The sequence below is a fragment of the Pseudophryne corroboree genome, chromosome 4 (assembly GCF_028390025.1).
Source record: "Pseudophryne corroboree isolate aPseCor3 chromosome 4, aPseCor3.hap2, whole genome shotgun sequence".
Lineage (NCBI taxonomy): Eukaryota > Metazoa > Chordata > Amphibia > Anura > Myobatrachidae > Pseudophryne > Pseudophryne corroboree.
In genome coordinates this window covers 540,945,991-540,971,004 of record NC_086447.1, presented here as the reverse complement: position 1 = coordinate 540,971,004, position 25,014 = coordinate 540,945,991, and the positions used below count along the sequence as shown (strand labels likewise).

At 42.9% G+C, this 25,014-nt stretch overlaps 1 protein-coding gene across 8 annotated transcripts in view; it reads left to right on the top strand.

The window, feature by feature from the left end:
- The window catches only part of LAMA2 (laminin subunit alpha 2), a 1,276,598-nt gene that overhangs the window by 87,892 nt on the left and 1,163,692 nt on the right, over nucleotides 1-25,014 (top strand). The window contains exon 1 of one of the 8 annotated variants that reach the window (XM_063917334.1): nucleotides 13,224-13,280. The exons of the other annotated variants lie outside the window; for them this stretch is intronic. The gene's annotated coding sequence lies outside the window, so the exon portion shown is untranslated. Of the gene's footprint in view, nucleotides 1-13,223; nucleotides 13,281-25,014 lie in introns of those variants that run through there. 8 annotated transcript variants of the gene reach the window in all.

Here is a 25,014-nt window from a genome sequence, read left to right as displayed (position 1 = left end):
ATGAGTGTGGCTACATCTATAGATATGGATATACACACACACACACATAGTAAAACATACGCAAAGCAAGACACAAATACACAGACACAGAAAACACACACACACACACACACACAACACATAAATACAGCTAAACACACATAGCAAAATACATATAGAGTATATACACAGAAACACACACACCCATAGCTAAACATACACACACACACACACACACACACACACACACACACAGCTAAACAGACATAGCAAAATACACATACAGTATATACACAGACACAGACACACACCCATAGCTAAACACACACACACACACACACACCCCTACACAGACATAGCAAAATACATATACAGTATATACAGAAACACACACGCACACAGCAAAACAGACATAGGAAAATACATATAGAGTATACACTGAAACACACACACACTCATAGCTAAACACACACATTGCCAGCAAAACACAAACTCTTTACTTTACATATGTTTTCATTTTCCACAAGTTGCACAATTTCCACCTCCTAGGCTAGGTCTGGCTTCGGCAAGGCTCCTCACTGTGCAGGGGCTGAGTGCACTGACGTCTCCTCAGTCCTCACACTTCTGTATACACACACTGCTGCCGTGACTCCCCTCTCCCTCCCCCTCTCTCCCTCTCCCCCCCTGTCCAGTTTGCAGTGACTCCAGTCAGTCCAGGAAGCTGAGAGCTGCAGCCGAGATGAAGGGTGATGAGATCACCCTTCTCACATCACTGGTGCGTACAGGCTTCCTCAGTTCGGACCCGCAGCAGCAGCTCAGCGGTGGCAGCGTGTAATGAGTCAGTCTGACTCATTATACTGCTGCCGGCTATGGGCCCCTTCACAGCGCTGGGCCCCAGTGCACTGCACCGCTTGCACTGGCGCAAGTTCCGCCTCTGGCTCAGTCATCTTCTCATTCACCACCCCCCTAACTCTGTTACACCTCACCCTATTCTCACATGCACCCAGTAGCCTGCTCCAACTTGTATATTCCTACTCTATCAATTAGTTTTCTAGTTACATCTATTTCCACTGACTAATCACTTCCCTGCTTCCGCCATTATTTACCATTAACCATTCAGCCATCTCTAATCTCTCTTCTCTTTCTTACCTTCCTCATTTTCTTGTCTTTCCATATTACTACTGCCGCAGATACACCCTAGCTTTCCCTTTGTTACCGCCACCAACAAACATTCCTGCCACATCTTAACTCAACAAACTATTCTTCCCTCTCTTCCCCTTTTTACATCCTCTAACATATTCCCATTTCCTTGCCTGATTATTACCTTTACCTTATACCCATTATATGGGCTGAATTCAGACCTGATCGCTCCTCTGCAAATATGCAGAGGTCTGCGATCAGATAGTTGCCACCCATAGAGAGTGAAAACCTGCCCCGTGCAATTGTGTGAATGCATGCGCACACCGTGCAAAAACTTCACCAGACAGCGGACATCTGCAATCCATTCGCAACTCACTCACCATCAAATGATTTTTCCAGTCTGTGCGTAGCCCAGGACTTACTCCTACAGTACGATACTAACAGGCTGATCGGGGCCGGAAAACACTTAGGAACACCTGCATTTTTACTGACACTCCCAGACAACAGGGAGTTACCACCCCCAAATATCTGCTCTTTGTCAATCACCTTGTGTATGCCTAGCGATCAAAATTTTCACATCATTCTGTCGCTGTTTGGGCTTGTGCCTGCGCATTGCAGTGCATACGCGTGCACAGTCATTCGATAATTTTCCGCTGTACAATTTCGCACAACAGTGATCAGGTCTGAATTAGACCCTATATCCAGCTCACCAACAACCCTTCAAACCTTATCTTAGCTCCACATTGGGTCATATATTCATATGTTTTTAAATTGAAAGCTAATTTACCAGGATGTAGCCCAAAATCATCCGACAGTGCACTAAAAGTACCAGCATTCCCTCCAGCTACTGATCCCGTTCATGACCCTCAAAACAGTGGTAGACAAAATGTTAGTTGCTCAATTTATTAGCTTACAACATTTGCGTGTAAGGAACGGGTTATTATAAGCTAGAAAAGACAAAAGTTTTCCTCGAGCACACTGTTTAAGCAAGTAAAAAAGGCCTACATATTAATAAAATGCAGAAGACTCAATTACACACATTTGAAATACATACTCTATGATATACTGTATATTTATTTCGCAAATATATAATAAGCCACCTGCCAGATCAAGGAGCTTCTGCCAAGGTGGTCCTAAGTTAACTCATAATTTCCTGTTGAATATTGGTCAGAAAGACTGCCTTATGGAATCTTATTGGTTATTTATGTGTGTTTGTTTTATACTCTTTACTGCACTCAGCCTATATTAGAATGCCCCTCCCATCCACAGTTTCACCTCTCTAGACACGGGTGAGTGGAAGTGGTAGTAATGCACATGTCTGCATAGAAATACATGGTTATAGCTAAAATTGGGCATACGTAAAGTCATACTGCTGTAATATCAGTGTATACAGTAGTTAATGAGTATATGTCAATATTCTGTGATGAATAAAGGGCTGGTACTACCATTAGGTGGCTTTAAGCAGCTGCTGATGGGGCAACCTCCAGGGGGTACTACTGAGACTTTTATGACAAGAATGAAGGAAGTCTCTGAAATTCAGGTCTGCCACGACATAGATACAATACTCATTCTGGCATCCATCTCAACCCGTCCATCTCTTCTTTTCAGCCTAACTGCCTGCTACTCTCTATGGAAGGGGCACCCAGTATCCCAGGCCACAGATTCCTCCCCTGTGGCTCTACATATAGCCCATGGGACATGCCATGGACAGTGGTGCTCATGGAGATCATCATGCAGTAGTGAACAGACTGTGATCTAAAAGTCCCGTATAGCTAGGAGTCAACCAGTACCTATCCAGCAGTAGAACTCCCAGTCTCTACATTGATCCAGTCTATCTGTTAGACTGTGCCCACTGTCACAGCCATTGGAAAGTCTAACAAGCAAGGCAGCATTATATATGTAACATGCATATTCAGTTTCTAGTGATACTGTATATCTGACGTAGATGAAAGCTCCCCACATAGCCAGTCAATAGGTATATGTCTGGAATTCCCAATCCAGCTATACTAGAGGCTTACTAGACAGTGGGATTTCTAGCTTTTTAACAACAATAATTATTATTAGTATTATTATTATTATTATCATCAGTTTATTTATACAGCGTACACATATTCCGCAGGGCTTACAGAGAATATTTGGACATTTACATCAGTCTCTGCCCAGTGGAGCTTACAATCTACACACACACACACACACACACACACACACACACACACACACACACACACACACACACACACACTCACTCACTCACACTAGGGTTAATTTTGTTGAGAACCAATTAACCTACCAGTATATTTTTGGATTGTGGGAGGAAACCAGAGCACCCGGAGGAAACCCACGCAAGTACGGGGAGAATATACAAACTCCACACATTTAGGGACATGGTGGGAATCAAACCCATGACCTCAGTGCTGCGAGTCTGTAATGTTAAACATTACAACATCCGTACAATGGTGCTGTACTTACAGGGTATTGCTTAGTTCTTTATCTATAGCCTGTGTAGTAAGAAAATAATCATCTTTTTCACTTTATTTATAATTTTATATTATATGGGAGATGTATCAAGCTTAGAGAGAGAAAAAGTGGAGCAATTGCCCAAAGTAGAAAATCAGTTTCTGTCATTTCAAAGACTGTGCTAGATACAGTAAGTGACAGTTAGATGCTGACTGGAAGCTTTGGGCAATGTGTCCACTTTATCTCTCTCCAAGGCTTGTTACATCTCCCCCTGTGTGAGTACATAAGGTTATTCTTAGTAAGTTCTTTTGGTAATACTGACAACAGTTCTCTCTATTTACATAGACTTACAACTTCAAGTATTTTCCTGTGATGGTCTTAGATTGTATCCATTATTGCTCTCTGTACTCTGATTGTATATGCAATTCTCTATTATATGTTTTTTTTAATTCTATGTGCCCTTATTTACAAGTGTGATTTTGATTTTTTGTATATTACTATGATATCACTGCGACCATTTTGGGTAATTTTTGTAATCTGTTTTTTTGATCCCTTATAGGCAGTCAATTTTTTTTCTTTGTTTACTTGAAGAAGGAAACTTGCGAAAGTAGAGACAGACATACTGTACATTAGGCTCCTGTAAATCAAAAGGATGTCGCCCTCATCTGACACTTTTGACATACAGTTCAGATTGTAAAGAGGCCTCAAGGTCACAAAAAAAGTCTAATTCTTATATGGGATATTTAATTAGAGTCTGAAAAAATATAAGCTTTAATTTTAAAATCAAGAACAGGATATATTGATTTATATATTATATATATATTTTCTCGACTTATGAATGTATTTTATTGTTAATCAGAGGTATTTGTTATATATCATGAAAAGGTTTGTTTTATTTTAAATATTATGGGCCTTAGAATCAGACATAAATGGGATTTGCAGCTTTTTTGGCTGCAAGTTGCAATTTTTTTTAGTGCATATTGATGTGTTTTCTCATTGGTTTTCTTTGGTGGAGGCCTGACTTGTGACTGTATATGAACATGGAGCTGAAGAGGGCCTGTATTTGTATGTGAGGGGTTGGAGGGAAGAGCAGGTGTGGTGTAGTTTTAGCTAGGGTGCAATAGCTAGAAAAGTTGAAGCTATTGCAGCAATAGAAAATGTACTTTATGACAATGATGCTCAGCTTCCCTGCAATACTGTCCGGCAGTACTCTTACCGCTGAACAGGCCAGTGCAGGGTATTTTCTGACTTTCCTCTCCTTACCCTTTGAGAAATGGAACAGTAGCAAGCAGAGTAGGTAAGGTAAGCACAGACTGCAAACAGTAAGGGGTTAATTCAATTAGGGGTGAGGTAATTGAGTGGCTGTTGTAACACCTAAGAAACACCGCAAACAGCTGCTTAACTCACCCCCTCATAGAACATAGAATTTGACAGCAGATAAAAGCCACATGGCTCTTGCTGCCGATCTCGTCCTGAACTTGAGGATTTTTGTAAGCAGCACTGTGGTACCGTAAGTGTGGCATATAGCCACACTTACTCGCAGCTGTGACTAGTCACACAAAGGCTGTGTTCATGTAACTGTGATACAATTACATGTGGACGCATCGCAGATGCTTTGATGATGATGATGACTGTCAGCAGCTCTATGTAGGCACTTTTGTTGGCTAATTGCCAATTGATCCTTCCAGCTGATATTACTCAAATTTTTATTGAGTATATTATATGAACTTTCTGCCGTCTGTTTGTATTACTTACTTGACAGTTCCAATTAAACTACTGCAGATAAGCAGATGTGCTTTGTTTTTTATAGTGGAAAACAGACGTTTATGTTAAGTTAATCTAATTTGTATCTGTGTTTATATTTAATTATTAAAAGTAATTTTCATATCCATTAATAGCACAAGAAAATATTTTCTCTTGTGTATAAGACATTTTATTAAATTACTACATTGTGTAGAAATGAAGTAATGTGATATAAGCATTTACTACTAACACTGTCAATATACAGCTATCTCTATTTTAGCTCTATGTTATATACGTGATTGTTATGCCTGTAGTATGCCTGGTTGATATGCTATTCTTTTTAATGTAAAACATAGACTATCCCAAAAAAACAAGCCAGGTATATACAGTTGCCATGGTAAGCTGGATGCCTATTGAATAGCCAACTCAACACACTGTAAACATGTATTGCACATTCGCTGAGGGGTAAATGTTCCAAAAATCGTGTTTGCCCGAGATTGCATTCTCGGGCGTATTTAGGGGCTGATTCAGGTCAAGATCAGTAACGGGACCCGCATACGCTGCAGGTTTCATCCTGTGCATGCGCCCGCATTTAATGCAGATGGCCCGCATTAAGGGGTATATTCAGACCTGATCGCTGCTGTGCACTTTCGCACAGTGGGCAATCAGGTCTGAACCATGCATGCGCAGGCACCGGTGCATGCCAAAGATACTATCGGCATCTCAGTCCAGCGATCGCCTCTGCCTGAATGACAGGCAGACGCGTTCGCTGGGCGGGAGAGCCAGTGGCGTTGACCCACCATTTCAGGGGTGTGTTCCAGGCAATGCAGGCATGCCCGGACTGGGTGGAGGGTAGGTCGCGGCAGCTGCGTGATTTCACATGCAGCCGCTGCGACCCGGACATGCAGGAGCTGCGCTGGCAGGGAGCTACTCTTCAGGTACAAAAGCATCGCCGCCGTGCAATGCTTGTATACCTGTGCTGGGCATCCCCCGCATGTCTGTGAAAGTGATCGTAGATGTGCTAAATTTAGCACATCTACGATCAAGTCTGAATTTCCCCCTAAATGCGAACGACTCTGCCTTATTGTCAGGCAGAGGTGTTCATGGGGCAGCAATGCTCCATTTACAAGGCAGAGATTGAGCATTACGGGGCATGGCGACATGTGTAGGCGGAGTTTTCAGGGTGGCTGCGTGTTGTCACACACAGTTGATCGGAACGAAAAAATGGTGGTGGGTCTCCTGCCATTGCAGCCAAGCTGCGCTTGAAAGAGGCTTCCATAACTTCTACAATCACGCTGTAATTGTGGCGTGAATGCAATTACAGCGTGATCTCAGAGGGTGGGTGGTGACCTGCATGCTGGGCGGCCTTGCCCTGTGAAGGGCGGCCTACAGCATGTGAAAGAAAGGATTGTTAATTCTGCTGTCTAGCAGAATTTACAATCCTTACTGAATGAGGTCATTAGTATTTTATTCAAACTCAGAGATTTACTAAAGCTAAAAACGGGAGTAAAATCACGATTTGAACTGCAAAACATGTCCAAATATGAAAATAGAAGTCAGTATGCCATTGAACCAACTCACAAGTACTTTCACTACAAATAATAAAACAAGGAAATTGACTAAGAATCGGGATTATAAACATGGAGCAAGTTCAGGATAAAATAGGCTTTTCAAATAGCCCCTGTGCAGCATATTTTGGGAAGCTTTGGGAAGCTGTATACACAGGGATGTATAGAGGCTCCCTGTATTTAATGAACCAGCACTGGGCTCTTGGAGCTGGCCCTGGTTCTAAAAATATGGAGTGAAATTGTGTAGGCGTCCCCCAAATTTATAAACCAGCACCAGGCTCCAGTAGCAAAGTGGTAATGCCACAGCCAGGTGAAACAGTCCATGAGGTCACCCCGGACAAAGCATTAACTATGCCCCAACAGGTCAGCACTGGCCATGGATTCCTGGGGAAGAGTTGACCCCCCCAGTAAAGGGTTTTTCTCCACTCCAGTGTACACCAGGCCTAGACTGAAGCCCAGGGCTATCCCCACACTACTGGGTGGTGGGTGCGTGGTTGAGAGCATTCAGTCAGATTTAAAGTAACATTGTCTCTTACAGGGGAATTGCAGGTTCGAGCAAAGCAAAAAGCATGCTAGTACTTGGAGAATTACAAGTACCAGCATGTGTGGTATTAAGAGCTTGCTGGCACCTACGCTGCCCCTGTAAAATAAATGTTAAAATACCCGCAGTATATGCACACCGCATGAAAAAGACCTTTAATTCACACTCACCCGCGCACTCACAATCACTCTACAGGGTGATTCAAAAGACGCAGTACACCCTTTTGTTTCAAAAAATGTGCAGGAAATGGGAAAACTGAATATTGCAATAAGGTATGGGTGAGGTAGGCTATCTTTTAGGGTATGTACCGAACATGGACGCCATCTTGAAATCGGCCATCTTTAATCTAAGTCAGTTTTTTCAAATGGAAAGGAGGTCATGTAACTTGTCAACAACATCAGAATTTGTTGAAACTTTTATTACTGCAAACAGATTTGAAATATCAGTTATGGTTCAAAAGTTACAAAACTTCTTTTGTTGCAGGTACAGTAATTGAAGATGGCTTTGACAAAAGAGGAGAGAATTGAGGTCATTTTGATGTCTGGAGACCGAAGTTTCCATGTCATAGCTGCAGATTTTTACAACTGGTACCCACAAAGACCAGTAGCACTTTTTGGATGACCACTCCGTGACTTGTCAGCCACAGTCCCAGTTTCTCGGAATTTGGAAATTAGGCATCTGACAGTGTTATGTGAAATTGGAGGTCTTTCTGGGTGCCAGCTGCTAAAATCTGCAGCTATGACACCGAATATTTGTTCTCCAGATATCAAAATGACCTAAATTCTCTCCTCTTTTGTCAAAGCCATCTTCAGTTACCTGCAACAAAAAAAGTGTTGTAACTTTTGAACCATAACTGCTATTTCAGGTCTGTGTGTAGCAATAAACTTTTCCGCAAATGATGTTGTTTGACATGTTACATGAACCCCTTTCCATTTGAAAAAACTGACTTCGATTCAAGATGGCACCCATGTTCGGTACATACCCTAAAAGACAGCCCACCCCATCCATACCTTACTGGAGTATTCAGTTTTCCCATTTCCTGCACAGTTTTTGAAACAAAAGGGTGTATTGCAACTTTTGAATCACCCCGTACATACTCACATACCTCCCAACTTTAGAAAGTTGGGAGGAGGACCACAAGGGGCCATTGCCTTGCAGGTAGGGGTGTGGCCTTGTGGAAGTGTTGCTATTGTGGGCCATGCCCCCATTTTCTCTGTGAGCTGCTAGCATGCCACCTGTCCCTCTCTCCCAGTGAATAGATGCAGTGCGCATCCAGCGAAAGTGAAGGTACATGCTTGTGTGTCGTCACTTCTAACCCCACCAGCCAATCAGCAACCGCTTCCATGAGAACAGGCTGCTGATTGGCTGTGAGTGCTCTGTCGCTTAACCAATCACCCGGCCAGCTCGCTGCTTACAGGCAGGACTGTACGAGTCGGGCACAAACACGACTGAACACTCACACTATTAAAATAGACCAAACACTATTGCATACACCTTTTGAAAACACAGTTCTTAGTAAACTTGAGTGTTTGATCTTGAAATACTCTTACGTAGCCCAGTGATGCTGATCGTGTTTGAACTCAGACCAAAGACAAGTCTTAGTAAATTTACCCGGATGTGTCCACCTCTGCATGAGCTTCTATACAGACCAGAAAATATGACAGGACAAAAATAGAAGGTTCACTATTTCATACTAATAGAAGTTCAATGTTTAATATTAATTTGTGAACTGTTAAGCCATAAATTATGTTTGTGAGGAAGTAACACGCTCTCATACTGTATGTTAATTTACTCCAGTTTGCATTCAGGCATGCTTTAATTACTAGAAGTTTTTATACATATTTGAGCTCCACTATTTACAATGATAAACATTTAAGCATCTAATAGTCACTTTTTTTAAATGTTTGACTATGCATTTGCATATTATTCAAACTGCAAAACAATATTAGGCGCTCATTTATCAAGCTTTGGAGAGTGATAAATAGCACAGTGATAAAGTACCAACCAATCATCACCTAACTGCCATGTTACAGTTTAGCAAAAAGGGAGGTAATCTGCGCACTGGGGTGGTTTTACTGTATGGGATGTGCTGCTAGTCAAAAGGGTGTCCTTGCCCTTTGGTTCAATATGGATATCTGGTTTTCACCTGACTGCGCTCATCCCCTACAGTTTGAGTACTCGTGAAATGATGCAAATGGATGCTTATATAAAGGTGTGTTTTACTTTCACATGTATCAAATATGACACTCAATATAATGAAACAGTGCAGATAAATATTGTGGAATATGAAAAAGGTGGTAATCACAATGTGTGCTCCACGGGGAGCACCTGTTTAACTCAGTCCTTTAATCACTCAAATTGGTGATTAAATCCTTTAGGTTCTTGGCGTGTGTGTTCTGACACAAAGGCCAATGGGCTGGAAAAAAAATATATATGTAATGATTAAATCTGGCTGTGTTGCTTTAAAAGTCAAATATAGATTTTCCAGTGGAAATGTCTCTAGTCCTGATCGGACTGTGTGGGCTTTAAAAATCTGTCTTTAGTAATTAGATTCGGGACGCCGTCCTCTGCAACTATATGAATCTAATTACTAAAGACAGATTTTTAAAGCCCACACAGTCCGGTCAGGACTAGAGACATTTCCACTGGAAAATCTATATTTGACTTTTAAAGCAACACAGCCAGATTTAATCATTACATATATATATTTTTTCCAGCCCATTGGCCTTTGTGTCAGAACACACACGCCAAGAACCTATAGGATTTAATCACCAATTTGAGTGATTAAAGGACTGAGTTAAACAGGTGCTCCCCGTGGAGCACACATTGTGATTACCACCTTTTTCATATTCCACAATATTTATCTGCACTGTTTCATTATATTGAGTGTCATATTTGATACATGTGAAAGTAAAACACTCCTTTATATAAGTATCCATTTGCATAATTTCACGAGTACTCAAACTGTAGGGGATGAGCGCAGTCAGGTGAAAACCAGATATCCATGTTACAGTTTAGGTTTGAAAAATGACAGTTAGCTGCTGATTGGCGCTTTATCTGGGCATATGTGTCATGATACTGTTTTCCTGAGCATGTTCAGTGTGTATTTCTTAAACTTCCAGTTATCTACATCCCTGATTCCTGAATGTGTTCATTCTGGGGCACAAATATTGGTAGATGTAAATTTCATTTAAATTACAAGTGCAAAATATACCCCAAAAATAAGGCACATTTTGCTAAGATAAAGGGTGCACGGACCCCAGTGTTTTGGTTTTTATTATGCTTCCAAATCAACATCATGTTTTGGTTCAGATTTGGTTTTCTAGCTCGGCAAAAAATATATATAAAACTACTAAAACCATGTAATTTTTGCAATCCAAAACCCAAAATTCTAATTTAAAATCTAAATTTGAACTGCAGGAAGATCCGAACTGGGACTCTGGTTCAGATCTCCACAGAAGATCTCCAAGGATCAGCTACTGAGGCAGCACTGCTGAGGCATAGTATTTTTTTGCCTTTTTGCTGGAGGGGGTGTGGCATCACCCCCAAAGATTTGTCCATGCCTCCCCAGTACCCATCCCCTCTGAGTGCTCGACAGCCCTGTACTGCACAAGCTCAGATTGTCCTCTGAAGGCTGTAATACATGGAAATGTGATGAATCTTTCTTCCCACCATTCAAGACATTCTAAAACCCAGATGAAAACACAATTTCGGCAGTTCCTACAGAGCAAATGAAAGTAATGTTGTATCTTTAGAGCAGCTGTAAGCAATTTGATAACACAAATACAGTTATTTACAAGTGATTAAAATAAATTATATTCAAAAGAACTCAATTTATCATTAGCCTTTCATGCACTGATTGAAGGGTACAAGTGTTATTTCCATGTCATAATACTTGGTGTAATTGGGTATACACATGATTAGAGCCCACATAACTATACCATTCGATGCTGTGGCATCTGCTTGTATATGTTTCTAAAAGTCAGGCCATGCTCCTTCTTAAACACCAATGTATTAAAGCAGTTCCATAAATACATTCTATAAATTCATAATTTCTACTAGGTAAATAGTTACAGATATGTCATTATAAAAACAAACTCTAATAGAAAAAAATGTGACCTATTAGAGCCCTATGCATTCCTTATATTCTGCTGTGACAGTCCGTTATGTAACAAAATCTGTTGTTGTGAGTCATGGATAAAACATAGTGTAACTGTCACACAGATCTAAACATCTAACTTCAGAATTAAAGCCTATAGGGTCTATTTATAATTATGCTTATTGCAAAGAAAAACTGCAAAGAAAATCTTCTGTAGTTTCAGTTTAACAAGAAAATTTCATGTGGCTGGCTGGCAGCACCAAGGGGACTATTATAGCTTTGCAAGCCAGGGGCAATCTGCGCATCCATAAGCCAGGTTCAGGCTTCCTGTTCCACTTCTGTGGAAACAAAATGAAAATGTACAAAATAAAATAGAACAGAAAATATGTATTTTTTTCATTAATAATTTTACTTTCCATTATCACCAGTCAGCTTCAAATGCTTTGCATGTGGAGTTAGGGCTTTAAAACTTTAAATAGACCTCTACAGTAAATGTAATATGCAGCTTAACAAACATACAATAAACCAAACCCTTCTATAGAAAATGAGCAGCAACATCGTTCTCTTCTTTCCACCTAGTGCCTCCAGCAACTTTGCCTAAGGAATAATGCAGATAAGCTGCTGTTTTATCGACTCTAAACACTGAAGAACCTAGAACCATGAGCACGCTCACTGCTATACAGGTGCGCCACCTTAAATATGTGTATGCTTGTGCACATTTTTCATTTACAGTAGTGCACCTGAATAACTCAGTGCTATTTAATAAATGAAACAGATGTTTCTAAAAAAAACAACAGTATTACCCAATGACTATTCTAGAAAGATTCAGAGATGGACATATATCGCTCAGCAGCTGCATCTTTGGATACAGCTACTGTATGAAAAATAGAGATGTGCACCAACCTCCATGTTTGGGTTTTGGATCTGTATTAATTTAGTGCTTTGGTCTTGGATCTAATTTTGCAAAATCATCGTCACATTTTGGTTTTGGATTTGTTTTTTATTTTACATGCTAAAATCATGTAATTTGTCCCTAATTTTGCTTCTACAGTATTATTAACCTCAATAACATTAATTTCCTGTCATTTACAGTCAATTTGATCACCTCACAGCTCATAATATTGTTTTCACCAATATTGGCCAAAGACTGCAGCGAGCTGGCTGATTACTAATCGACAGAGAAGCGTCACAAACACATGGCAATTTATAGCACATCTGTGAAACTGTCACACAGCAGTGTGCAAGATGGAATTGTGCTTTGGGCCCTCCCACCCACCCCTATGTTGGATATTAAAAAGGACATTCAGAGTTTAACAAACCAAGCACTTCAAAGACAGGGACTGACACTTTCCAAGTAAACACTGGAGGGTGGGCAGCTGGAGTAAAGCATAGTGAGTTTGTGCAGTGGACTCAAAATAGCTTTTATTCCCTCCCAGTAGTCAAAGGGACCGTCTGACAACCGTACACTGTCATAAAAATAATCCTCCACCATTTTTTGGATCGTTACTGTATCAGAGTGAGTCATGGTGGATGTGTCACTAATGTTGGGCAATTCTTTGAGACCTGACCAGATGTCAAAATGTTGCGTTAATCTTCTGCACTACTCATCACCAGTGGGTCTCTTGGCAAACTTAAGCTTTTTACCTGGCAGCAGCAGTTGCAGGAAAAACTGAAGGAAGAGACGCTGTGGAGGCATGTGCCACTTGATCTGACAACTTGCTTACAAGGAGCTCTTTGCATCTCTTAAGATTGTGTAAGTTGGAAAGAAAGATATTACATATTACTTAAACCTAGGATCAAGTATGCAGTGATTCGATTTCAAGATTTTGATAACCCATTGGTCCTGGTGAAGCAAATAATGAACTTTATCTATAAGTACAACATACTTAGTGGAATTGCTTTATTTAATTTCCTTTAGTTTCTCAAGCTGCATTTCCATTTTTTCCATTAGTCTACTTAAGGGAATCTCCTGACTCAAGCTGGTAGTGTCTAAACTCACATCACAGGTGACTACTTCGAATGATATCAGCACCTTGCAGAACATGAAAAGTGTTCTACATTGAACTGGAGTAAGGTATAGCCTCCCTCCTCTCCCTATGTCATGACTTGTTGTGTACTCTTTGATGGCTTCATGCTGTTCCTTCATTTGCTGAATGATATAAAGGGTGGAATTCCACCTTGTTACTACCTATTGTATCAGTTGATGGCATGTAAATTGAACTGTTCTTACAGCCACTGCAATCTCCAAGTTGCTTAATGCTGAAAATTTCCTGATTTTTTTTGGGGCCACAGAAGGCATTGCTTGCACACACCCTTCATTATTACAAAAAAATCTGTACTAACAAGTTGTGTGCACAAAATATGAAACATGAAGGAATTTGTTAGATGGGACTCAGGACCTCAATTAACTGTCTAAAACCAGATGCATTAAAGGCGAATATTGACTGCAGATCTGATACTGAGACGGCTCCTGCATGTCCCTCCTTATAATCATACGGAAAATCTGAATCAGGACCTGTATGTCCAGACTGAATCATTATACTGTCACCGAATTGCAAAACTTATCATATAAAATTGCAGGGAGAACAGTGCTCTGCCAGTTCAATTAATGCAGACACACACTCAGCTACATCTGTAATTTCATCTTAGTAAATTATCAGATGTAAATGAGGCTATTAACTCGAGTCCAATTAATACGTTTCCATCACAAATTTAAAAATCAAATTAGACACCTTCCTTGGTCAATTAAAATAAAACAAACTGAGAAAACATAAACACGTAAAAATGCCATTATGTTAAATTTGCATTCAGAAAGCTGATTATTGCAAGCAAGTGTAATGTCTGCATTTATTACTTATATTATGCCCTATCCACATTAAATTTTTATTATGTCTATCTGATATTAATAAACCTACATAATTGTGCTTGCAGGAAATTAGTAAAGTGAATAAGTGATAAAGAATGTTGAGAACTGTACTATCATTTTCATGTTCTATTAACAAGTTCACAAAAATACGGCCTTAGAGAATTGATCGTTCATAAAGATTTCCCACAGGAACCCCCATACCAACTAACAGAAAGATAAGGTTATCTTTGTTTGGACACCAAAGAGTTCATGAGTATAGCAATGCTGGTATACACACCAATGTGATACATGAGAGAGGCTGAAATGTCCTCAAAAATTCCATGTGGTTAAATAGGGTTGGGAACAAAATCCTGCCAGTCGGGATCCTGTTGGACAGATTCCTGATGCATCCAGTTTAAGCATTGTAACCCCACCCCTAACCATAACCCATCTTCCTGCAGCCTAACCTTCCCCTCCTGCTGCCTAACCCTAACTGAGGAACCCACACAAGCACAGGGAGAATATGCAAACTCCACACCTGGGCAGTTTCTAGACAATTTAGCTTCCAGTGTGAACACAAAAAAATCCCCCCCCCCCCCCATATGCACATAGAAAATGAATATCTACACTCATCTTCAGGAACGTGGTCTCGCTGTAATGGCCGTGGCTTTGCTGCAATGTGTGTGGCCTTGCAGGAAAGACTACTTTTCAGTGACATACAGTAGTGTCCCTTACACCATATTATGCCCCACACAGTAATGCACCTGACACCATATTATGCCCCACACAGTAATGTCCCTTGCACCATATTAAGCAATGACAGTAATGCCGCTGACACCATATTATGCCCCACATGGTAATGCCCCTGTCACCATATTATGCCCCACACAGTAATGCCCCTGTCACCATATTAAGAACCCACATTTATGCCCCTTTCAGCAAATTATGCTTCCAATGTAATGCCCATGACACCATTTTATGCCCCCACATGCCCCTGTCATCATATTTTGCTCATACTGTAATACAGTATGCCGCAGTACCTGCTGATTGTGAAGGGGTTCTGCTCATTGTCAGGGTATCTCTCCAGCCCCCGCAGGTCTCTGAAGTCCCAATGGGGCCACTGTTCGCTCATGCCCCTAGTTCAAAATTGAAAATGACCTTCTCAAAATGGCCACCACCATCCATAATAACGGTCTTCTATGAGACGGCACCAGCCATTTTGTGAGGGACATTTTCAAAAGTATTCCAGATCGTATACTGTTACATGCAGTTGCTCTGGCCGCAGCACCCCCATGCAATTGCATGGCTCACCCGGCCCTAGAAACAGCACTGCTCCACACTGTTAGGGATGACCACAGTGCTGTGAGGCAGTAATGCTAATCCTTACACCATTTTTGCTTCCCAAATTACATGGATGTAAAACTAACAAAGAGTAGATATGGTGAACATTGGACTCTATTCATCAGCAGATGCTGATGCGATGCGATCGCATCTCCCCAGAGCCGGCCCTAACCAATATGATGTCCTAGGCAAGATTTTGTCTGGTGCCCCCTAGCACCACCGCTATTTCCGCCTTTGACCCTGTACCTCTTTTCCAGCACCATCACCCCTCACCCATAGCAGTCCTCATTTTGGTGTTCCTACCCCGTATATTTAAAATAGGAACAGTGTGCACATTCTGCGTGCAGCCCAAAGAGGGGTGTGTTTTTGCTGGCAAGGGGCATGAGAACACAATAGTACCCCCAATTCAAATTATGCCACACAGTGGTGCAACTTTATTCACATTTTATTATGCAATAGTGTCCCTTATTCACGTTACATCACACAGTAGTACCACTTTACAATATATACGTTACTCCTCACAGTAGAGCCCTTTATTCACATTACACCACACTGAATTGCGCCTTATTCACATTACACCACATCATATTGCTCTTTATTCACATTAGACCACACTGCAGTGCACTTTCTATACATTATGCCATACAGTAGAGCACCTTATACACATAATGCCACACATTAGTAATGCATTTATACACATAATACCACACAGTAATGTCCCCTCACACATATGACACCCATTATTAATGTCCTTATAAACATAGTGCGCCTTACACAATCTGCCAACCGTTATTAATGCCCTTATACACATAATGTCCCTTACACATTTGCTGCACATTATTAATGCCTTTATACACATGACACGCATTATGCCTCTTATGCAGAACACTATTGCACAATCAACCTACCTGCACACAGCACTTACATGGCCGCTAACCCTATGACCTCTGCCTCTGCTTGGATACAGATGTGTCCTCATACATCTTGCCTCAATACGCCATGCAGCAGCGGATGCCTTGTGTGAGTCAGCTGGCAGCTCTCCTAATTGCTGGCTCAGGAAATTGGAACATTACTGTATGCTCTAAATGTACAATACAGAATCGAATATCTATAGCTAGAAATGTTATAAATATATTGATGTAAATCTCCCATTGCGGTTGATTCTGAGTCGGATGCAGTGCTGATATTCACACAAATGGTCAATAAATTTCAACTGTGTATGCGTCTAAGTCACTATAAAGTTCCACAGTGCATGCGTTAAGAGTTGCAGGGCCTATTAATTTCCGGTATCTCAGAAATGTATTGGAAATGTATTGGGCATTCCTGGGCAGTGACTGGGACGTGGCTATTTAGACCCATAGAGATGCATTGTCTTACTCTGTGTGCTACAGAACTGCTTCAGGTGTGTCGCATAACTGGTCAGATGTGTCACGAGGCATCCCAGTCTTTTCACATTCAGACTCAAGAATATACACCAGGGAAATGCTTATAATAGTATTTAGTGTAAATTTGCAGGTGCAACTGTGGAAAAAGTGGAAAAAGATGCTCCACAATAAAAAAAAAAAAAAAAAAGATCAAAAACAAATGCGAACCAAAACACTTAAGGGTGGTTTTGCCAAAACCAAAACCTAAACATGGTGATGAATTAGACCCAAAACTAAAACACGGGGGACCGCGCACATCTGTGGTAAAAAATAAAAAGAAATTCTGAACAGTGTACTGCATATATATACAGTATATAGATAAAAAAAACAGTAAGCCAGCACACTGGCTATACGTTCCTTAGGGCACTCTTGTACCAACGAGCATTTTATGCATTTTTATGTGCACCCATACCAATTTAATAAAAATACTTAAATGTACAAATGTGACAGAAAATACAGACAGTACTGATGTTCCCTTACTCTTATAATTAAGATGTAAGTCATGCTCTGAATAGCAGCATTTTTGCTGGACAGTTCTTCAATGCTATCCTAGACTATTATAGATTTTTGGACCCTAAATTCCAAATGAATAAATGCGTACATTGAATATTTATACTGTGCCATAAAAAATGGTCTTAGTGGTTAATATGGAAGGCTGCCAGAGACCAACGAGCAAAGACAGCAACCCAAAGTAAAAAGGAAATAAAATTTGGGAAATGTGATAAATACAACCTTCTCAAGTGCATATTAATTTGACAAGTGTTAGCTATAGTGAGCTTTTGTGTTAGTCCCATAACCTGATATATCACAGAGCCAGCTGCAAAATGACATAGCCAGAGAGCGGATCATTGTGGGACAGAGATGTAGGAAATTACAGAGCGGCAGGGTTATTATTACAGTCTGAGGACAGTGAGCAGCCAGTTTAGCACTGACAGAGCAAGTGTCCCCCTGTGCTTGGAACAGATGGTAATGCAGCAGACAGCAAAGCCATGGATTCAGGGAAAAAGAAATGGAAAGTCACACACTTCTGATAGTCTTTCATGCAAATTACACAGTAGGTTGCATATGAATCACATCAAACTCCATAGGGAAAATAGACACCAAAGAAAATTGCTTTGAAATGTTGTACCAGCATCTTCTTCTCCACCTTGAATTCTCCTTTGACAGCCTATTTAATTTCAGCAGCAAGATATTGGACTTAATTTAGCCTGATCTTGTTTCACTGCAATTGCCTGTCAATATTTAGCCATTACATGGACTGCTTTTATTACATATCCTTTTAATACAGATTTGCATCAATACTTTGCTACAGTATGTGTAAATTACTTTGTATGGAATTGAACTTATAATACACTAAAATGGTGATTATACAAACTAATTGGGGCTGATGGCTTAGATACAGTAATCAGTTTTTCAGGTAATACAATAAGTTATGCATTAAACACTTTACACTATACACTGTACACATATAGAGAGTATGTTCCCAAAATTATAAGGCCGTGTCGAGTTGTAAGATGGTAAATCAACAGTTGCTGGATGGAAAATGTCCAGTATTATAGCGGGGATCCGTTTAGGATCTCGGCAGTAGGAATACAGATGCCAGAATCCCAACACTGCTCAGAATGCCGATGCTGGCATCCCGACATGGATCAAAATGCCAGCTCCAGGATCCTCAATGATGGAATCCAGCTAGACCTCCACCAGGAGTCCTCAGTAGTAAGCCTCTCGGGAAGGGGGAAGGGGTAGGTTAGGTTTAGGCTCTGGGTTGAGGGATAGGGTTAGGCTGCAAGGAAGGGAGGGTTAGGCTGCAGGCAGTGTGGTTAGGGTTAGGCACCCCCCATGGAGGGTTAAGGTTAGGCTGTGGGGAAGAGAGTGTTCATTTTAGGTTGCGAGGGAGGGTTAGGGTTAGGCCGCAGGGAAGGGCAGGTTAAGTTTAGGCACCACCAGAGAGGGCTAGACTCCGGGGGGAGGGAGAGGTTAGTGGTGGGCTGCGGGAAGGGAGGGTTATGGTTAGGGGGTATGGGGGGGTTGTTAAAATACTTACCTGACCCCTGGCAGGATTCTCTACTTTGGGATGTCGGCATTGGTCATACTGTATGACCAATGGCATCCCATCCACCGGCATATCGTATGTATTCCCTATAGTGGAGTGCCAACAATTCTGCATGATGTAGTTGATGGGGTGATGAATTAGTGAATATTTCAATCCTTGTCCGATGGCTCATCTTTACCACGGTGAGCACTGGAAGCTTCAGACCAAATTATACTGTAGCTCCAATTGGGATAGGTTGGAGGTTTTTGAGGCGATCTATGCATAGAAGGGACTGCTGAAGCATTTTGCTACTATGGCTTGCTGCGTTGTCAAAGGGCTGTGGTTTATATACCATAGCTTAAAGATGGCTGCTGATTAGCAGCTGTCTACAATTAGCATATCATTCATATAATAATAATTTAGATTCAATGTGTAAAGTATATATACAGTAGGAGGCAAACCCATAATGAAATATTGCAATTTTTTGTAATTTTGACATAAATATGATTAATTACGAAGGTACAGATTTAGCCATGCTCATCTTGCTGCAATACAGCATGTTACATGGTGTGCTGGGCTGCAACTATTGACAGCCAGCGACTGCTCTATTAATTCCATTAGACGATCTCCGGCTGCAATTAGTCGCAGCCCGGATTGTCATGCAGCAAGTCGTGTTACAGCATGAAACATCGCAGCAATGATGAGCATATTACGAGCCACCGCAGCTCGTCTCTTCTAGCATCTCCAGCCATCTCCAGGCTCCAGTGCACCAGCAGGTTACTAGGCTATAACAATGCTGAACTGCTACTGGGAATTCTTCTGATGCTGCTGGCTGAGATTGTGTCTGATGCATGCTACAGCTGCATCCAATTAGTCTTTCTATGATGACCTGGTTTCCTTTTTAAACACAGAAAGTGCTATGGGTCCTTGCCAGTTATACTTTACACCTTGTGTGGAAGCTGCTGTTTCTTGCCTGGTTCCTGAGAATCCTGTTTGTCAGTGTTAGCTCATTCCTGTGTATCTGTCCACACCTGTACGTGATTGCGGTTTTATCTAGCATCATGTCCCGGTGCCTTCAGTCAAATAGACACCTGCCATGGAGAAGTCGCAGAGTTACCACCAGTCTGTTTACTCCCTGCAGTAGCCATTACCATCATGTACCTGCCAGTGTTCTGTTCCGTTGGAGCAGTTATTACCCAGCCGAATCCTGAACTCTTGACCAGCTTGACACCTGCCAGTGTCCTGTTCGGTTGGAGCCATTACTACCCAGTCAAATCCTGACTTCCTGATCTGATCAATATCTGTCAGTGTCCTGTTCAGCTGAAGCCATCACTATCTAGCTAAATCCTGTAATCCTGGCCTGATCAAAACTTGCCAATGTCCTGTATGGCTGAAGCCATATTCACTCAGAGGAATCCTGTGCTCCTGGCCAGGGCCGGCTCTAGGCATGTTCGAATAGAGCGGCCGCGCAGGGCGCCACCCTTAATGGGCGCCGCGCGCTGGCGCCGCCATATTCGAGGCTGGAGCCGGCCCTGTGCATTGTTGGCCCGGCCGCCGTGACCTCTTGTGTGCACTATGCGCGCTGCACGGCGCCGATGTCTAACATCAGATGCCGGCGCCGCGCAGCGCGCATAGCGCACACAAGCACTTGGAGGCCGCCCGCCCGTCCGCCCTCACCTGGACCCGGACCCACACTCGCAGGCCATCCGCACGCCCGCCATCGGACAGCAGTACTCCTCCCCCTCTCAGCGCCGCAGGTATTTGGGGGGGGAGGGGGGGAGGCACATTTATGGATGGGTGGCACTGTGGGGGCATTTATCTGGCACTGTGGGGGCATTTATCTGGCACTGTGGGGGCATATCTGCACTGTGGGGGCATTTATCTGGCACTGTAGGGGCATATCTGGCACTGTAGGGGCATATCTGGCACTGTGGGGGCATTTATGTATCTGGCACTGTGGGGGCATATCTGGCACTGTGGGGGCATATCTGGCACTGTGGGGCATTTCTGGCACTGTGGGGGCATTTATGTATCTGGCACTGTGGGGGCATATCTGGCACTGTGGGGGCATTTCTGTATCTTGCACTGTGGGGGCATTTCTGGCACTGTGGGGGCATTTCTGGCACTGTGGGGGCATATCTGGCACTGTGGGAGCATTTATCTGGCACTGTGGGGGCATTTATCTGGCACTGTGGGGGCATTTCTGTATCTGGCACTGTGGGGGCATTTCTGGCACTGTAGGGGCATATCTGGCACTGTGGGGGCATTTATGTATCGGGCACTGTGGGGGCATACCTGGCACTGTGGGGGCATATCTGGCACTGTGGGGGCATATCTAGCACTGTGGGGGCATTTCTGTATCTCGCACTGTAGGGGCATATCTGGCACTGTGGGGGCATTTATATATATGGCACTGTGGGCGCATATCTGGCACTCTGGGGGCATATCTGGCACTGTGGGGCATTTCTGGCACTGTGGGGGCATTTATGTATCTGGCACTGTGGGGGCATATCTGGCACTGTGGGGGCATTTCTGTATCTGGCACTGTGGGGGCATTTCTGGCACTGTGGGGGCATTTCTGGCACTGTGGGGGCATATCTGGCACTGTGGGGGCATATCTGGCACTGTGGGGGCATTTTTCTGGCACTGTGGGGGCATTTATCTGGCACTGTAGGGGCATTTATCTGGCACTGTGGGGGCATTTATGTATCTGGAACTGTGGGGACATATCTGGCACTGTGGGGGCATTTATGTATCTGGCACTGTGGGGGCATTTATCTTGCACTGTGGGGGCATTTACCTGGCACTGTGGGGGCATATCTGGCACTGTGGGGGCATTTATCTGGCACTGTGGGGGCATATCTGGCACTGTGGGGGCATTTTTGTATCTGGCACTGTGGGGGCATTTCTGGCACTGTAGGGGCATATCTGGCACTGTGGGGGGCATTTATGTATCTGGCACTGTGGGGGCATATCTGGCACTGTGGGGGCATATCTGGCACTGTGGGGGCATTTCTGTATCTGGCACTGTAGGGGCATTTATGTATCTGGAACTGTGGGGACATATCTGGCACTGTGGGGGCATTTATCTGGCACTGTGGGGGCATTTATCTGGCACTGTGGGGGCATTTATGTATCTGGCACTGTGGGGGCATTTCTGTATCTGGCACTGCTGGGGGGCATGTCATGTGTAGCTGGCACGGCTGGGGAGCATATCATGTAGTGTTCCCGCTAGGCATCTGTGGCTAGGCAATGAGTCTCAGTGCTCTGCCTGGCGCAAAATGTCTAACGTGCTCTGCCTGACGCAAAGTGTCTAACGTGCTCTGCCTGGCGCAAAGTGTCTAACGTGCTCTGCCTGGCGCAAAGTGTCTAACGCGCTCTGCCTGGCGCAAAGTGTCTAACGCGCTCTGCCTGGCGCAAAGTGTCTAACGTGCTCTGCCTGGCGCAAAGTGTCTAACATGCTCTGCCTGGCGCAAAGTGTCTAACGTGCTCTGCCTGGCGCAAACTGTCTAACGTGCTCTGCCTGGCGCAAACTGTCTAGGAGGTTCTACCTGGTGCAGTGTGTATTAACTGCACTACTGTGTGGTGTAATGCGAATTGCCACTATTATGTGGCCACGCACCTTTCCCACGAAGCAACACCCCTAAATTTTAGCTGCGCGCCTTTGGCGCGCACTGTCCATGCTTTGCCATGTAGGTAAATGAGCACCAAGCATTACAGTATGTGCATCATTTTGCCCTCCTAACTTAAAAATGTGCCTTCCCTGTGATCAGCACCCTGCCCTAAAAAGTGAACACTATCATGTGTAGCTTGGACTGCTGGGGGGTATATTGTGTGTAGCTGGCACTGCTGGGGGGTATATTGTGTGTAGCTGGCACTGCTGGGGGCATGTCATGTCTATCTGGCACTGCTGGGGGGTATATTGTGTGTAGCTGGCACTGCTGGGGGGCATGTCATGTCTATCTGGCACTGCTGCGGGGCATGTCATGTGTAGCTGGCACTGCTGGGGGTATATTATGTCTATCTGGCACTGCACATTATGTGTATATGGCACTATACTGGAGACATTATGTGTAGCTGGTACTATACTGGAGACAGTGTGTGTAAGGAACACTACTGTGGCTGTTATGTGTAAGGCTGCTCATTCTGTGCATAGAGGGGGGGTGAAAATATATTATTTATAGTCGAATAATATAAAGTTATGAGGCCACGCCCACTTTTCCAGAGGCCACACCCACTTTTACTGGAGCGCGCGCCGAAGGCGCGCGCATGGGGGGGGGGGGGGGGCGCTTTTACATGTTCTCGCTCAGGGTACTGGTAGGCCTGGAGCCAGCCCTGCTCCTGGCCTGCTCTACACCTGCCAGTATCTTGTACAGCTGGAGCCGTAATTACTCCACTGAATCCTGAACTCCTGGCCAGCTTGAGTATCTGCCAGTATCCTATGATCACTAGACTGATCACAAAAGCTCTTTCTGTTCTAAGAATAAGTCCAGGTGGTAACCTAAGTACCGGTAAGTGTACTAGCTCTATGGGAACAGCGGAAGACTGTTATTGGTCGAAGACCTCACCAGTTATGACTCTAAGGGTGTTATGTGAATCAGGTCTGGTGTACCGTAACAGAGTATGGCTACATCTGTAAACTTTCCCTAACATTAATGTAGACTGTCCACTGTGCTGATCACATGATGTGGAATAACTGTTATCTCAACACTAGAAGTATAGAGTAAGTATAGAGCAGAGGTTCCCAAACTCAGGGGGGAATGTTTTATACCCTCACATGTCATGTAGGTATAACACTTCCTGCTTTGCCGCTTTGCCTCTTTACCAAGGTGAAGCAGGAAGCAGCAGCATCGAGATGTATTAACATCTTGAATGCCAAAATGCACTCCCTCCTCCAGCGATCGCTGCCTTTGCCCCACTGATGTGCTGATGCACTGTGTCTCTCCCCAGTTGGCTTCAGTGTGCATGCACGAGATCTCACATGCAGCCTGGAGCTGGCACCCGCCATAGTGAGGGACAGCCCTGTCCCTGCCTGTTATAATAATAATAATAATAATAATAGTAATAATAATAAACTTTATTTGTCATTAACAAGACAGCAACGTGATGTCAATGAAATACAATATGAACATTTCATGTAAATATATAAACAGTAAAACCAAACTTCATTTATGCAAAAATGTAGCACTGAGCCTATTGATCACTTAACATCTGAACGACTGTTGGAAGGAAACTGTTCGACATACGATTTGTGTGAGCACGGACACTCCTATAACATTTTACAGATGGCAATCTTTCAAAAACCATACAATTTGAGTGACTTTCATCAGCCAGAACACACCTATCTTTCCTTAACACTCTTTTCCCTTAAGAGTCCTTCAAACAGGGCAAAGACACCCCAAGAATCTTGGTAGCAGTTTTGACCACACGTTCAAGGGCAATACGTTCTGCTACAGTGCAGTTCCCAAACCATACTATAATCCCGTATGTCAAAACGCTCTCTATAATACTTTGATAAAACTTAACTAGGGTGCTCGTACTCAAACAGACAGCTCTGAGTCTCCTTAAAAAGAAAAGGCGCTGCTGCGGCTTCTTAATCAAAAAATTACAATTTAAGGACCAAGTTAAATCATTTGCAATATGCATGCCAAAAATTTAAATGAAGCCACTTCCTCAATTGGCATACCATCCAAAAATATTGGAAGTAATGGTCTATTGCTACCACGTCTAAAATCAACAACCATTTCCTTCGTTTTTGATGTGTTTAAAATCAGTTTACTATACTCCATTCCTGTAAATGTAAAATTTCAAGTCTATAAAATATCTCTTCATTTCCACTTATCAG